Source organism: Gallus gallus, chromosome 11 (genome assembly GCF_016699485.2).
Source record: "Gallus gallus isolate bGalGal1 chromosome 11, bGalGal1.mat.broiler.GRCg7b, whole genome shotgun sequence".
NCBI lineage: Eukaryota > Metazoa > Chordata > Aves > Galliformes > Phasianidae > Gallus > Gallus gallus.
Window position 1 is genome coordinate 2006268 of NC_052542.1, and position 17332 is coordinate 2023599.

Below are 17332 nucleotides of genomic sequence, written 5' to 3' on the forward strand. Positions count from 1 at the left end.
AGCCCTCTGCATGCAAATCTGCTCCTGTCCTATCCCACAGAATCACAGAATGGTTGCGTTGGAGGGGACCTCAAAGACCCTCCATTTCCAATGCCCTGCTGCAGGCTGGCTGTCCCCACCAGCTCAGGCAGCCCAGGGCCTTGAGCAGCTCCATGGATGGGGCACCCACAGCTCTCTGGGCAGCGGTGCCAGCACCTCACCGCCCTCTCAGTGAGAAATGTTCCCCATATAGCCTACATCCCACGGGCAGCCCCATCCCATGACACACCAGCTCGCCATGCGCTGGGATCCCGCACAGCTCCCAGCTCCCAGGACCACCTCTGTCCTTCCTTTCCTTGTTCATAGAGGGCTGAAATCCCACCCCGTGTGCCGGGGCCCCTGAAGCTCTGCTTTCTGCTGGGAAAGGCACACAGAGGATTGGGGTCAGCGGGTCGCTGCCGGGGGAAGACAATTCTCAAAGCTTGGAACCAGCAAAGCAAACTTGCATTAACCCCTTCTTAAACCAGCCCGGGAGAGTGGGGAGGGGACCAACATCCCGTCAACTCCTTGTTTACACACATTCCAGAGATAGCTCCACGTCTGCAAGGCCCGTGCCTCTGCAAAAAGCCGGAGAGGAAATGATTCTCGTTCCAGAGAGACAGAGGAATGTGGGGAGGGGGCCCCAGGTGAGCGGCACGCTGCTCCCCAGGCGGCAGCAGGCACGTCCTGCCCCCGCACAGCCGCTCTGTGGAATGCATCCAGAGCTGCCCTTATCGCATCATTAGCGTGGTTTATGCTTCCATAATTTGCAGCCCTCCAAAGCAAAATAATTCCGCAGTTTACATGGAATTAAATCAAAGAAAATGACATCTCTGTGAGCCTCAGCCAGAAGCTTCACAGTGCAAGAATGGCTGGCCGCGGTCAGTTGGGGCTGCAGCTTCCTGATGTAGGTACATGTGGGGGACAGAATCTTGAGTTAAGGGATTCTCAGTAAGCTCTAGGTCTGTGGGAAGAGGAGCAGGAGTATCCCAGGGCCTGGCCCTTGAATTTCCTCCAGTCTGCCCACTGCAGGGGAGCCTGCCCGCAGCCTGCAGGGACGTGGGGCACACTGGGGCTCTCCTGTTCACCTTTCTCCCTGAATGCCCCATTGAAATGTCCACACCATCATCAAGCAATAACAGAATCGTGGAATCATAGGATGGTTTAGGTTGGAAGGGACCTCAAAGCCTACCCAGCTCTGTGGGCTGTGTGCCCCCCAGCTCAGGCTGCACAGGGCCCCATCCATGGCTCTGGGTTCCTCCAGGGATGAGGCACCCACAACATCTTTGGGCAGCTCGCACAACTTCTCTGGACAACACAGCTTCATCCTCACTCAGCCCCTATCCTCCCTCACTCTGCAGGACACGACAGCTCTGAGGATCCTTATCTACAGGTCGCCGGGGGAAGAAAAATGGTGCAAGAGGCCCTGGTCCCGTGAACAGGATAAAAATGGAGAGATTTAGTTCCTGCAGCCAGGACCGCACGCGAGCCTTGCACAACCAGCAGCCCTACTATCAGATGAGCACTCAGGTTGTGAGCAGAGGAGGTACGACAAACAAGCAGGCAAAACCAAACAAACATTGGGCAAGTGTGCCCCGAGGTGCTGCCTGCCGCCGGCCAGGCGGTGTTTGTGTGCAGCGGCTCACCGTGCCCTGGGCCAGGAGCTGGCAGACAGATGGAGGTTATTTGAAGAGAATCCAAGGGATGGAAGACAAACGCCTGCCACACTTCAATACCTCAGATTGTTTCCAATATGTTGCAGAGGCACTGATTTGTGCAAATAATTAGTGCCGCGTGCAAGGCAGCCAGGGAGCGGTGCAGGAACTGCCATGGGGCTGTGGGTTTCAGCAAGTGGCTTAAGGATGCCCTGAGACAGATTTGGGGAAGCACCAAAACTGATCCAACCTGCAGTCCGGACTGGCAGGCAGAAGGTGTGTAACATGAGGTATTCCACAGTACGTTTCTCGGGGCAGACCTAACTTCTCAGATGCAATCACCTTGATGCCCTCGGAGTGGGAGAAGTGAGGATGCAGAAATAGGGGCTAATGTCCTCAGCCACCTCTGAAATGGGTGGGAGCCTTCAGGCTGCACTACAGCCTCTGCAACCACAGCATGCACTGGGACCATGTCCGGATTCCTCTGGGGTGTTTGAGGTGCAGGCTGCAAGGCTACTGCCTGCTCCCAAAATGCTCTGAGCTACTGTCAGCACTGGGATGGGCTGCTTTTGCCCTGCAGCACGGCTGGGCCTGGCCAGCATGGCCTGAAGGACAGATGCATGTCTGCTGCAGATTCCTTGCTCAGCACTGAGCCTTTCATCACCCCAAATAAACCCAGCAGTGAACCTGGGGGTGGGAATTCCTACGCCCGTGCCAACATGAAGTAAATGAGAGACATTAAAGTCCAATTAAAAACTTGCTTGGCCTTAAATGCCTCATCTGTTTAAAAAGCAAGTAACGGGGCCTGATTAATTGCATTCAGTGCCAGCATGAGGAATTATTACCCTTTTTGCGCTCATTAAGGGTATCTGCTGTGGCATCTTTAATCACCAAGGCATTTAAAAGAGAGTAAGTAATTTGCTACGACATACTAGATCCTAGGAACAGGAACCAGGACAATCGCCTACTGAGGACACAGAGCCACGCTCTCACTTTCCACAATTAAAAAGTCCCTGAGCAATAGGAGAATGGGGTTCCCAGGGCCTGCTGGTCCCAGCGAAGTGAGTCGGGCTGCTCTCCTCTCCAGGTGCTCTGATGCCAATCCCACACACGCTGTAGGTTTTGGGACTCCGTCGGTCTCTCACTTGTGCGAGTTTTCTTGTTATCATTTTCCAGTAGCTACCCAGAACAGACCATTCCCTCACTTTCCGCAACAGCCTTTTATGTCTTTGAAAGCGTTTCACGCCTGCCTCGCTCGGCCTGCCCTTTCCTAGACTAAACAACCCCCGTTCTTCCAAGCTTTCCTCATTCCTCACCACTTCCAGCCCTCTGACCACACTCGCTGCAGCAAGAAACGCAGTGTCCAAACCAGAGATGGGCTCCAGCTGCGGGGCTGCTGGCAGCAGCACCAGGAGGAACGCCGCGTGTGCCTTGCACTGCACGCAGCTCTTCGCCCAGCCTGTGACGTGCACTCTGTGCACAGCTCTGTAACGCCATTGACTCACGTCGAGGCAGTGATTCAGGGAGATCTGTGCACGCAATGCTGCTGCCAAGGTTGTTACTTCCTTCCTTGGTGCATGTGGAGGATGCCTGCTGCCCAAAGGCAAAGCTTCGCACTGCTCCTGTGCTGCTCCTCCCATGTGCCTGCATGTTTCATGGGACTACCTGGGTTGGATAAGACTTTCAAGATCCTGAAGGTTAGTCCAACATCAACCTGACCTACTAAGTCCCATCACAAAACCATGTCCCTTAGTGCCATGTGCACGTCTCTTAAACACCTCCAGGGCTTCCAATGCCCAACTCGTATCCTTTGACAGCCTATCTCGAACATCTCCGCATACTGGCCTCTGCAATGACCATCCCACAGCTACTGAGGAGTAACACCTGGAGAAGGATGTCCTGTCTTTGTGAACAACGTGTTTCTGGGCAAGTGTTCCAGGCCAAGCTGGATGGGGCCCTGGGCAGCCTGATCTAGTGCCTGATTTAGTGGTTGGCAACACTGCCCAGGACAGGGATTGAAACTCGATGATCTTTGAGGTCCCTTCCAACCCAAGCCATTCCATCAGTCTATGAAGCACCTCTGGAGACCAGACAGCAGCTGAACAAGCACCAGTCAGCCAACCAAGAGTGAGCCAGTGCCAAAAGACAGCAGGCTCAGATGGCAGAGTGAGCAGTGACACTTCACACTGTCCATCACCAGGGAACAATGGGTGCTCCACTAAAGGAGCCAGGAGCATTCCCTGCTCCCCTTTATGGAACTCCCTCTACTCTCTTTCTGCTGGTTCCCTGGGAGTATGCAGACTGCAAATCCTGCTGCTGCTGCTTGGACCCTCCTATGGACAACAGCTTCTCTAGCAGAAAGGTCTTAATACATAAGAAGCAAACACTGAACGCAAAATAGGATGGTACTGATGTTTAGCCAACAGCCTTCTTCTTAAGGAACATTTCTGGGAGACAGTGCAAGCAAATGCACCTAAGAGCACAGTCACTGATGCACACAAACCACGAGAGCAATGCTCTGCAAGCACTCCAGATTGTCATCACCAGCTGAGAGCTGCGTCTGCGGCTGGAGAGGTCACCCCAAAGGCTCTGATGAGGGGACGTAGGTGAGAGACTCACCCAGCAGAGAGAAGAGCACAGAGGTTTGAAGATACTCCTATCTGTTCCTGCTACGAATGGCTGTGAAGCCAAACAGTATCCCTTAACAGCAGGAAATGGTTTTCATACAAACTAACCACAGCTGGACAACTGATGCAGCCAGTAAATACCTTCATTTTCAGAAATGGAAGATTCCTACCCAGTGCAGCACAGACTGCCTGTCCCACTGTCCTCCCTTCAAATCAAATCATGCATTCTGTGAGCAGAGTGCTCAACCCAGCAGTGTCCCAGCTGCTGAAACCTGCCTGGTGCCCTGCATGTCCACCAAGTGGGGGGCTGAGTGTTCAACCGGGTGCTGCCAGCAAGGATGCACTGACAGCTCTGCAGTCGAAGCACAGCCGAGATGACGTGGTTGCCACTGGCATGCAGAAGCCATGCTGATGTGACAGGCTAAGTGCATGCTGGATGCTGCCTTGGTGAGGTGGCTGCAGGCACACTTGATGCTGGTGGTATCTGCAGCCAAAGATAATCAGTGGGGAACGGGTGGTGTCACGTGGCAGTCCCACCTCCCAGCAGCAGAGAGCTGCAGGCCAGTCCAAGGGCAATGCTTTGGTATGCTGACAATGGGTTTATTGCTGGATTTATTATTAATCCAGCATGGTGAATTTATGTGAAACTTAATAAGTGGTACAAAACTGTTTTGCTAAAGTAGACTGCACCTCACCTTCATGAAGGAAATGTGTTCCCACATCACCTTGCGACCAGCACAACCAAATGGGTCTCCGTGCACACCAAGATCAAAGGATGCTGTGCCCCTCCATGGACACCCAAATCAGCACAGCACCTCCCTGGCAGATGCTGGGGCTGGAGGCTCCTTCCACGGTCTCTGGAGGACACGTTCACCACCATGCTGGCACCCAGGGTCTCGCTGGCTCAGCCAGCCCCTGCCCTGCAGGTCCCCTTATCGGCAGGAAGACCTCATTAGGGAAGGGACTGAGGCTTCCTGCTGGGGCCCACTGCCTTTGTGGCGCTCATGGCGCTGAGGCCACAGAGTTGGAGGAAGCACGGTGTTTTCCTTGGGCCTTTGAGACAGAGTTGCTACGAGGTTGTTGTCAACAAAACAGGGTTGTGCTGATGGGGGTGGGCGGCACGGGCTGTGCACGGGCTGTCACTGCAGGACAAGGCACAGCAGCACAAGGTTCCTCTGTAGCAGTGTCCCCGCAGCTGCCCCAGGCTGTATGGGCAGAGCAGAACCAAAACCCAGTGCTCTCCTCGCCAGGGTGATGCTGGGGAGCCTGGAGCTGGCTTCTGTCCAGCACGCAGCACAGACAGAGGCTGTTCCAGCAGCACGTTCCTCCAAGGCACAGCAGCAGGGCCAGCCAACAACGTTACAGTATCAGTGGATGGAGCTCAACAGGAGCCTAATTGAAAGAGCTGCAGTGTTCAGCTGACTCCTGATGCTATGAAGACGTTAACGGCTTCAAGCCAGTGCTAAGCAGCCCTGTCTGACAGCTCCAGCACTCAGCTGACGGATGGGAACCGTCCCCTCGGGACTTGGTGGGCAGCCAGAGCCACGGCCCCGTCAGCACCATCACTAAGGCCAAGTGCTGGACAAGTTGTCCCTTCCCAGCTGGAGGCTGCAGCTTCTACCAGGGAGGTTCAGCAATTCACAGTGTGATACAGAGCAGACCTGCTCCTGCCGTTGGAGTCAGGGACCTGATTTGTCTGCACAGTGATGGGCTGTGAGCACCAGCCTGGCCAAGTACTGCGTATGGAGAGACTGTGCAAACCCACAAGCACACACCTACCCGTGCCTTGCCCTACGGGGACGCGCTGACTGCATGCTGACTGGTCCCTGAGCACATTCTCCATGTGCTTCAAAGATTCACATTTACTGCAAAATCATGGTGAAGATGAGCTGATCAGCTTATGGTAGCCAAGGGAGGGGGGAAGAGAAAGCTAAAGATACTCATTAAAATCTTTTCAGCTAAAACATCAGAACTCCCCAAACTGCTCTCATGTGGACTCATTTGATCCTGCAAAGCACACCGGCACCCATACTTAGGCACAGCAATAAGAGTGAATGAACGGCTCCCAGCACCCGCAGCTCCCACGACTGCACTGAGCTCAGCACAGGGGTTTCAAATAAAACAGCCATGGCCACAGTGCTGGGCTGGGATGAAGCACAGACCGCTTTTTATCTTAAAAGGCATTTGTTTGAGAACATTTGGAGCTGCTGGAACCACCGGCCCTGACATTATTTCACCGTGAGACCTTAAAAACATTGACATCTTCAAACACAAAATGACGCACGGTCACCAAACCAGCCCTTAAAAATGAACAACCAGAAAATAACTGCTGGCGATGGGAGGAGGAATTCTGCCTCCCTTCAGAGGCCGGCTCCTTCTCCTTTGTCTAACAGCAAACCTTTTGTTCAGGCTCTCGGCGCAGCCCTGAGGTACGCAGGGAATGTCTCGCTGCGTGGACTCGGCTTTGATCGGCGCAGGGGCTGCTGCAGACCGTGCGGAGCAGTGCTGCTAATGGAATTGTTCCAGCACTAACGGGATTTCACTGAATGCGTGGGGATGGCGGAGCAGCCAGGGCTGCTGGCAGATTGCTCTTTACAGTGCCAGGCACTCCAACAGCCTGAGAAAACTGCCCCTAGAGCCCGCCATCAACACGGGACCCCCAGGGTTCTGCACTCAGCCCCGTCAGCTTCCCACCGCAGTAGGCTTTGATCAAAACGGGGTAAGAAAGCCAGGACGGGAGCAAGGAGGGCCCCCCCCTCCCCCAGCAATTAATCCAACAGCTTTAAGCAAAGTCCCGATGAAAACAAATAGACCGCCTTCCACCCGCAAATGTTTGCAAAGCTCGGCAGCCTGGGACAGGGGAAAGTTCCCAGGAAATTAAAGGAGGGTGAGCAAGCGTCCGGGCTTTCTGGCACAAACGTACTGCTGTAATGAGTAACCAGCCTGAGCCACCCAGGGCAGCAGTTGCTTTGCAGTGTCATGCAAGGAAATAAATAGCATGACTATCATATATTAACTTCCAGTGGAAAGGCTGTCCTGACAGCGCGTGGGCCTACGGGGGACCATAAACATTTGGGCACTGCTATGAGCAGCCATAAAACAAGAAATGGGACTCAATCACATTTAATTGCTTTAGAGAAGTGTGTCCATCACTGGTGTGTCCATCAGTTATCTTCCCCTCCACACTGCTGCTCCATCACAGACCAAGAGCTGGCAAACGAGCCCATCAGGGCAGGCACCGCAGGGGCAAGGTCTGGAGGGAAGTGTCCTAAAAGAAGTTTGCTGTGTAGAAGCTGAAGTCCAACCTGCTGAAAGCAATGGGAAGTTAACTGATGAAAGGATGCGCTTTGCTTTTTGAATACAGCTGATGGCCACAGAAATGGCTCAGTAACAAACCAAGAGACAAATGCAGAGAGCCTGTAATGTAGAGAATAGGAGAAAGTAAGATTGTCTTGTGGGTTTTTTCTCAAGGGCTTGGCTGAAGTGCCTTGAATGTCACCTCTGAGCCTTCAAGCTTTGGCAGCTGCACTTGGAAGCGCCGCTTTGCTGTTCCCAGGGATCCACCTGGCTGGAAACAGACTGCCAGTCCCCAGAGTGACCCAGGTGTCACCTCGCTCTGTTGTCCCCTTCTGACTGGAGGGCAAGGAGAATGGCCAGGCAGCTGCTGCACAGAGCAGCAGGTCTCACGGTCACCATCTACCCACCAAAAGCTTCTTCGGAAGTGGAACAGGGACAGCAGCCCAGACAGGCTCTTGGTGACACGGTGTCTCTGGAATTCACTGGTGAGTATCCCACAGCCTCTGCATGGGTGGATTTCCCAAATCCCTAGTGACCCACCAGCTGCTGAGGGCAAAGCAGCTGTGTATGCACCGTCCACCCAGGACCAGCAGCATGCTGCTGAATGAAGACCAAAGCAACTCCTATCCATGCTCACAGCCACGGGGAGCAGTTCTGGGTCCCCAGCTTTAGGACAGGTCACCCAGCCCCTCTGTAGCAAGGCTTCTGTCCCAGGGCCACAGTGCAGTGCAGTAGCACTGAGTAAGGCAGGCAGGCTGCCAGCGGAGGCTTCGATCTCCTTTAGGGAGCTGAAACAGTTACGTGGTAAATGCATTAACCATGGGAACAGCTTCCCAAAGGATGTGGTAGATCCCAAATTGTAAGTCTTTCCATTGCGAGTGGATGCCTCCTTGGAAAATGCAGGCTACAGCTTGACCACAAGTGTGCAGGGAAATGCTGTGACCCCAGCGCGGGCACCCAGCAGGGACAGAGTGCATCCCAGCTGGGACACAGCCACCCCAGGGTTCCCAGGGCACACCATACTTCCTCCTCTTACCTTGTGGCTTTTGAATGCCTAGCTCTCTTCAGGGTCTGCTGTTAGAGATTTGAGGAGTCAATTAATACCAAATCAAACCTCATCCATTCCTTCTAGGAAGTCCCTGCCACAGTGAATCATTAAGGTCAGAAATGACCCCTAAGACCATCCAGTCCAACTGCCCTTCCCTTCCCAACCCAACCCCCTTCTGCGAGCACAAATCCCAAGCAGGGTAAAAATCTTGCCAAGGGAAGAAACTCTCATGCCATTCTCATCTGAGAAAGCAGCACAAAGGAAAGGCACCAGAAAGGATGGTCACATCTCTGGGTCAGGAGGAGCTGGGAAATGAGCACAGAGTGCCAGCGCTTCTTTTTTTAACTTAGCCAGCAGCTGCAGAATTTAGGCTTTGTTTAAAGCCTTTTGCCCTCGCAAAGGAAACCTCCTCCCCTCCTTTCCCCTCCCAAAGAAAAGGCCACCGAAGCCTGTGGGCAGACATCCTGTAATGTCACCTTACCAAGAGGTGGCAACCTGACTCAGCTCAGCCAGCAGCGCTGCTTCCACGTGGGGCTGCGACAGCAGCATGCGGCCCCAGGCTGATCCCTGGCTCAGGTCACACCAGCAGCAGCACAGCCAGGGGCACAGCAGCAGCACAGGGGGGGGGGAGCAGGGAAAAGAGGGGCAGGCTGGATGCTGGGGGTCAGGCAGATCTTGTTACTCCCATTTATTTCATGTGCACGTTGCTGCATGCAGAAACCTTCTCCCTGCAGATGCATCCTGCACCCAGACCACATTTCAACACTCTCCCTGTGACGTGATTTAGTACAAGGCACTGCATTATCTGTCTGGTCAGAACAACCAGAGGCAGACAGCACTGAACTAGGCAACATGCACTAAATGCTGCTCTTTGATGGCTGTTCTAAACCTACCTCAATTTATAGATTAATCTCCTGCACCAGTAATTGAGGCCATTCGTTGGGTAGCATGTAAAAGCACCATTATGGGGAAGGCTAGAAACCTGCCTGTGATTTACAAAATCACTGCTGGGTCTCCAGAGGCTTGGGCACTTCTGAGGGGCAGGTGCTGTGCATCAGCTGCATTCTCCCTTTGCCCTCATCCAGGTTTAATATCAGCAATAAAACACCCCCTGCATTAGCTCTAATGCAGCAGAGCACAAACCATTCTCCTCATTTCTCCCCTGCCATGTGGTATCATGGCTTTGGGATGCTGTGCATCAGCCAGTTGAGATGGGGGACAGGCACCTGAGCAGTGTGAGCCCTCTCCACGGCCCACAACAAGCAGGCTGCTGGGGCCGAGCCATGCGCAGCACAGCAGCATTTGCAGAGGGAAGGAACGTGCCCGCCTCTGCTCACAGAGAGCCCCTCCTTCCACTCAGCCCTTTCTGACTCCAAACCAAAGCACCAGCAGCAGCCTTCCTTCCACCCCAGCACAGAACATGGCAGCTCCCAGAACCCCCCCTGGAAGCACAGCTTGGTGAGCAAGGAGCATTTCTTCAGCTGGCTCTCAGCTTGGGCTGCTTCACAACAAAAGGAAGCTGCAATCCCTCAGGGCTCAGATTTTTCCAAACGGAGTAAACATACACAAACACCCAATATTTGCATGTGCAGCAATTGGGCCAAAGGATGCACAGGCAAGTGGGTGGCTCACTGGTGGTCCCGACATGCGATAACACGCGTGCAGCCCTGGAAACCGCCAGCTAAGAGCCATAGCTCCAACCTGACTGCACTGCCTTTGAGATTAAAAAGCAGCCTTTGTTGTCTGCAAGATTAGCATTTCAGAAAAAAGCACAGCCCCCAGCCCAAGGGGCTGCTCCTTAACCCAAAACCTTGGCTCCCTAACGTCAGATGCTCTGAGCCTCGCAGTCATTAGGCAGATTGTATTTGAGCGCCCTACGTGCAGCTGATCAGAGCATTATTCCTTACAGGCTTCACGTGGCAAGAGTGCCTTGCAGAGAGCAATCTCATTTAACAGTCAATTAGCAGAGATGCACTCTTCTGAGCTAAAAAAAAAAAAAAGAGAGAGAGAGAGAGAAAAAAAAAGGCTATGCCCTCAGCTTTCCCCTGCTTTACTGTTAAACCGAGGCAGCAGATCGCTCCTGCAGCCCATCAATTCTGGGACATGTGTATGAGTTACCCTACAGCTTCATCCCAATCTTGTGTAAGACCCAGGCCAGTGAAATTGATGATAAGTAAATCTCTTTAGGCTAGAAAGGGACTGGACAGACTCGGGAGACAAAAGGGGAAAAAAACCCCAACTATTTCCATACAAAGCATTGCCTCTGAATGTGAAATTGAAACACTGCAAACTACAATCGCCCAGTACATTGCCCCTGGAGGATTCGGATACCAAGACCCCATCTGTGAGCATCTGAATCTCACCCTGGGGGCCCTGATGGAATCTCCTGCCTCACAATGAGGAGAATAAAGCTGCCCAAAGCCCAGTGGGCAGCACGGCGACATCGTGCAGGTAAGAATCAGAGTTTCCTATCTCTGTTATTGCTACACTAACTCCAGACAGAAGCAGCATCAGCAAAAGAATAAATTCTGCTGGAAGAAAAACTGACAGCTCTCACCAGTTAAATCCATGCCTACAGGCACAGCTTAGATGCGGGGTTTTTACGTTAAGAACAAAAATCCCCTTCACTTTTCTTCTCCTTTGTAGCAGAATCCTCCAGGAGCATCTCCCAGGTGGGGTGCGTATCTGACTAGAGCTCAGCTATTGCAGAAGAGCAAAGCCTGCATCTGTGTTGTCCCAAGGAACCACTTCAGAGGACAACTGTTGGTTTTTCCTGGCTCCCCCGCTTTATGGGGCTGAGGCAGACCTTCCCTGCTGGCTTCCTGACCTCGCACATTTGAGTGATCTGTGTGATGCACTGAGCACTTCTTTCATTGTTCAGGGGAGCAAAGGATGGCTGGAGCACAAACACATGAGCAGAGGGACCAAAGGTGCAGGAGGTGCCAGGAAAGGTGACCTAAAGGAATTAGCTCTCGGGGTTCAACCACTGCAACGAGCTCTTTTCCATCCCAGGAGTCACTTGAGAGAGGAAGGACACAACCCTGGGCTACAAAGAGATGAAACAGCAGGCTGGGAGGCACCTGGTGCATACTGGCTCCTAGCTGCACCTTCCCAGCAGGATGACTTCCTCCTCACCTCGCACCTCTTGCTATCAGGCTGGCCCTGAGGCTGTAACAACTGGATAAGCCTAAAAAGCAAAGGAATGAAGGCACAGCAGAGAAAATCCCTGGCCTGGATTAGGTGCACAGCTGAGCCACTGGCACTTCCTCAGCACCACAAGGCTTTCTCAGCCAAGCACAAATACAGGCAGGGTTCAGTGCAGTGAAACATTAGACAAGGAATGCTTCTATAGCTGCTGGACGTCTCCAGGATCTTCACCCTCACTGTGCCTGGAGCTGCAGAAGAACACGGGCGGCTCAGTTTGGTGGCATGGAGCACATGGGGATTGCTGTACCCTGCTCCACCTCACCCCAAGGCTGCCACTCAAACAGCCATCTACATCCCATCCTTCAGCTCACAGCAAAGCAAGCATCCCAAGGCACCAGTGAAGGCTGTTACGCCACACACAACAGCTCACCACCAAACTGAACTCCCTTGAAGCAGCTCCGCTGCTTGCTGTGACCTGTCGGCATGGTGCTGGCTGCTGCTTTGGGCTGCGTGGGAGCTCCTCACACCCTTCTCCTGAACAGGGGCAGAAGCTTCAACTTACACCGGTTTCTATGATCACCATGACCGTGTATTTTCTTATTTCTAAGATTGCACAGCTACTGCAAGGAGTGCAGCTCTGCTCCTGCAATACGTGGCTGCCTTTGAGGGGACACGAGAGCTGCTGGCTTTGTTTTACATCAGGTCCCAGCAGCACAAGGCTAACAATGTCCTTTCCCAAAAGGGTTTGTCAGTCAGTAGAGACAGCAAGAGCAAATGACTACAGGGATCTTTCAAAGTTCCTCGCATTACAGGCACTGAGAAGAGATGATCCTTCCCTTTGTTGTTCATATTTAAAGCGTGTAAAGCTCCACGTATTTAATTCCCATGTACGTTGCTCAGTCTCTTGCATTGCAAGCAAGGCTATGTCATGAGAACTCCAGCACAACACATCCTTACCCATCAATTTTGGGAAGTGGGGCAGGGCTGTGGTGAGCAGGAGCCCAAGAGGGCCGTGGTTTTACTCCCTGTGGGATCTCCCTACCCCCAGCCCACACGGAGGAGGCAGTGGGGAAGAGAGGAGCATGCTGCTGGATGCTTCAGCCCTTCCTCTTTTTCCTAGCTGCAGAGACAAGTTTCTTATTAAAAGATAAAGAAAAACCCTTTCATCCTCTACGCCCAGACCTAAATCTTTAAATACCTAGTGAAATATAAGTAATTGAGATGTGCTGTTAGCAGCTGTGGGCTCAGTCATCCCTTTCATGTTCGCAGACAGAAGCTGACTAGGACTAAGGGTTACTTAACTTAAAAATGACAAAGTTTGATCGCTGTGCCTGGCAATGAATATTAAAAGCAGTGACAAGATTGACATTATCTAGCTGCATTGTAGCTCCTATTTTTTCCCTATTTCAATGCTCCATTTCCTCACTTCTTACCGCAAAGATTCACAGCAGGCATACACATCTCAGGCTGACCTGCGTTGAAGCCCAGCGTTCTGGGTACTACACTTAAGACAACTAAAAGGGCTCGGCTAGCAAAGCTGCACAACGTCCTGAGAATAAACACGAACAAAAGCCTTCCATGTGTGTCATGTGCTGCACACGCATCCCAGGCTTCACAGAGGACCCACTTGACTTTAGAGATGTGGAGCAAGGCTGCTAAGCCACCTCCTCCACCTTTTGCAGTCTGTCCTCTTCTCTTGGAAGCAATAGCATGGCTGCAGAATGAAACTGGAGCTCTCTGCATGCTCCATGAACAGCATTCACTGCAGGTTCTGCTCAGAAGGATGACAGATGTTTCCCTGAAAGCACAGAATTCATTTTTTCCCTACAGCTAAGCTACTACAGCAGCTAAGCAGTCCTAACTGAATGAGTGGTGGTTAAACAAAACAAGGGCGTGCAACCGAAGAAGCGAGCTGCCAAGATGCTTTCACCCTTTAAGCAGAAGGAGAAAGCACTGCTGCCTGCACAGACTTGCTCCAGTGCCCAAATTACCCTCCCAACAAAACCCACACGTTATTTCCAGCTTGAGCGCTTTCAATCACTGCTCACAGCTGCTCTGCTGTGGGCTGGACTGTGCACCTCCCTCAGCCGAGAATGACGTTCTCCTGCAGAAAACTGCAGGCTAAGGTCAAGTCCTATCTTACACCACGCTTTCTAATCCAAAAGCTGTACTCCAGCTCCCACGTTCATTAGAGCAATGGCATGGCCACGTGACCTGATGACAACTGGTGCCGGCTGGTGCCGGAGTAACAGGGCAAAAGCCTTGAGCTACTCAAGGCTGAGAGGCTATCTCCAGCATGGAGCATGCTCAGGCACTCGTGCAGCTGCTGCCCTGAGCTCTGCAGGGAGCGTGGAGCTAACCCTATGGGGGGTTCCCCTGTAGGCTAACCCTGGGCTAGCTGCAGAGCAAACCTACATAGAGTTCACACGGGCTTGCAGCCTCACCTGCAAGGACATGGCTGCACTGCTCACCTCTCTAAAGCAGAGATGCTCTCACAGTGCCCTGGGCTCCGCTGCTCTGCTCCATCCTGCAGGGATGCAGGAGCACCATGGGCTGGTGCCACCAGACCCCTGTGTGGCTCTGGACTCACTTCTGTAGTGCCTCAGAGAAGTGATGTGATCATTGCAACTCTGACCACCTCTTGATACTTTTTTTTCCCCCCTTGTCCTTTGAAGAAAAGGGACATTTGCTATCAGTCAACCAAGAAGAAAGTGTTTTCATCAGCAGATGCTCTCCTTGGGCATCTTGCCATCAAGCACAAACTGAGGTGCTTGCTCAAAGCAGACAGTCAGGCATTCAGAGCAAAACAGAGCTGGGCCTGGATGCTCTGCAAGGAGAATATTGTTTTATTGTACGTGAAAAAAGGCAACAAAGTCCAGCACTGGGCATAAACAAGTTGATTGTACATAATGGACATTGTTAGGTGTCTGAATAGGTCACTGACTCAAAGGAAAGTTCAGCTCCACAATGTGGGTCTTGGGCTCTGCCCCTCTGAATACCCAGCAGAAAGCATCCCCGCACACTCACACCCCATGCATTCAGCACAGCTGGATCTTTTTGTATTTCTCACTGTCCATTTCCTCCTGAATTTCCCTAGTTTCCTTCCATTCGTATTATGAGCCTTTGTTCTTTCTCTGCCCTCTTCCTCCTACTATTTAGAAGCGTACAGACCCAGACTAAGGGTGAGGAAGCAAGCAGAGTCACAGCACATTAGAAAAACAACTTTCATAGCTTGCACCTACCCATTCTAAAAACACGATACAGCAGCATTAGTTCTGCATGGAAGTAGTGATCTCCCTGTGTGCAAGAAGTAGGATCCCAGCAAATTTCAATGACAACCACAAAGGGTTGTCTCTATCACACACGAAGAAGTTAAAACAGGGCCCTTCACGGAAGTAATCTCATCTTAGTATTTGCTAGTTAGAATTGTAACATAGAATGGCTTGGGCTGGAAGGGACCTCAAACATCATCTAGTTCCAGTTGTCAAAACCCTGTCCATGAGGCTCTCCTCCAAGGCCCCACCATGGTGGAATATTCCTCCTTCTATCAACAGACCTCAAAGCACAGCTGCAGCCTGTGTGGTACTTATCCCGACCTGTACCACAGTGTAACTGGGACATGTCCCAGGCAACCAGTCTGAGCATCCCCACAGTCTTCCAGCAGAGGAGACAGGTATTCATGCTTTGGGTTTAGATCTGACACTGAGCACTTTCTGACTTGGATAAATTAAGAATCATCCACTAACAAGATGAATTTTGTAAGCAAAATGTGAAAAACCAACCCAGAAGCTGGGGCCAGTGGGGAACCCTAGCTGGGAGGGCTGGGAGAAGGGTAGGCAGATAGAGCAGGTGACGTGCTGTCACTGCATCTGGGTGCCACTGACCCTGCTTTGCTCCACAACTCCCAACCTGCAGTACACCCCATCAAGTCAAAGCCCTCCCCTTCTGCCAGCACCTGGACTAGGGTAGGTGCTGCCCCAGACAGATACGCTTCACATTGTGCCAATTTCCTACCTTGCTTTCCAAGTACTCAGAGGCAACCTGTGTTCATTGTAACTAGCATCAGGACTTTGGCAGCACTTGAGACTACTGGAGCTGTCAGCTCCTTCAGCACTAATAATCACCTGTCAAAAATGCAGAGCAGACTGGGGAAGAAATAAAAGAGGAAATGATTAAGCACCTCAAGCTGTAGCCAAGGCAATCAAGAAACTGAATTCAGCTGCTTTAGTAAGTACCTTTTAATGCAACATGTCCCTCCTCCTATGCAGGAGTCCTACGGTGACTCCACAATAGCTCTGTGCCTGTGGCTTTAAATTTGCTAACAAACAGCCTAAGCACTCATGCACAAGATGGATGCCAGGGAGTGAGAAAAGAGAAAGATTTCAGATTACAACCAGAACAGCATTTGTCACTTGCTGTAGATGGTGTGAGAGGCAGTTTCCAGGCTCTTGGACTTGTGAAGAATATTTTCTGTTCCACTCCTGATGTGCTTGGCTGCTTTCTGCCAAAACCTGTTTTAAATCCATTAACAAAACCAGGCCGAGCCTGCATAACTTTTGATTCTCCTGGTGGAAAAACGGCACTGAGTGTATTTCTGGGAATGACAGACAGCCACCGTTCCCAGCGCTGCCACGTGAAGCACTGCTCCCTGGCCACCGCCCTCCTCAAAAGCCACTTTCTCCTTGGAACGTCACCTAGATCATCACTTCTTGCTCTAAGGAGAACACAGAAACTCAATGAGATTCCTTTTCCTCTTCACATTAGCAGCACTTGGCCACCCCAGCCAGTCCTTCATTGCTGCCGTGCCTGCAGCTGGTTTCATGGCGATTAGCAAGGTCTGGCTTGGGCACAACAACGAGCTGTGGATAACCCAGGCTCCAGTGTTGCTCTGAGCAACAGAGACAGCGGGAAGGGAAAGGAAGACTCACCCAGCAGCATTTCCATCCCCTGTTCTCAGCAGATGAAGCACAGCAAGGCAGTGATGTATCCCCGCAGCATGGAAGAACAATGGAGGTGCTCCTACCAGGAGCTGGGTGCAATGGCTCCGGATCTGGTCCTGAGTCTCAGAGCTGGGATGGTCTGAGCAGAAAGTGGGAGGCTCTTTGCAGATCCCAGAAGGATCTGGGGAAGTCCCACAGAGGGCAGAAGGACCTGATCCAGAAAGACCATGCATGGGCCCAAACCTGTAATCAGCCACACGCTGCTATTCAGGCCCATCCATCTCCCTGCGGCAGCTCCCAGGACTCCAGTTTACATGGGTTTAATCCTTTAAGGACAGGGGCCACTGAGCTACACAAGCCATGCCAAGGACACAGCCTTTCTCCAGAGATCTGGGGAGGAAAACCCAAACACCTCTCATGGAAAAATCAGAATTATTCCAGCATGTGAAAGGAAAACCCTCTTTCCCAGTGTTAAAGTTAAAGCTGTAGTAGGCTGCAATCTTTTATGAAGCTTAAGCTAAAGGATGCAGTGACTGCTAATGAAATGGGCACCAGTTCTGTTACAGCAGCAACATTTTTTGGCAGAAGCACTTTAAACCT

General features: G+C 52.0%; 1 protein-coding gene across 1 annotated transcript in view; it reads right to left on the reverse strand.

Annotated features, from left to right (window-relative positions):
- Positions 1 to 17332, reverse strand: part of CFDP1 (craniofacial development protein 1) — a 50873-nt gene that overhangs the window by 4183 nt on the left and 29358 nt on the right. The gene's annotated exons all lie outside the window — the stretch shown is intronic.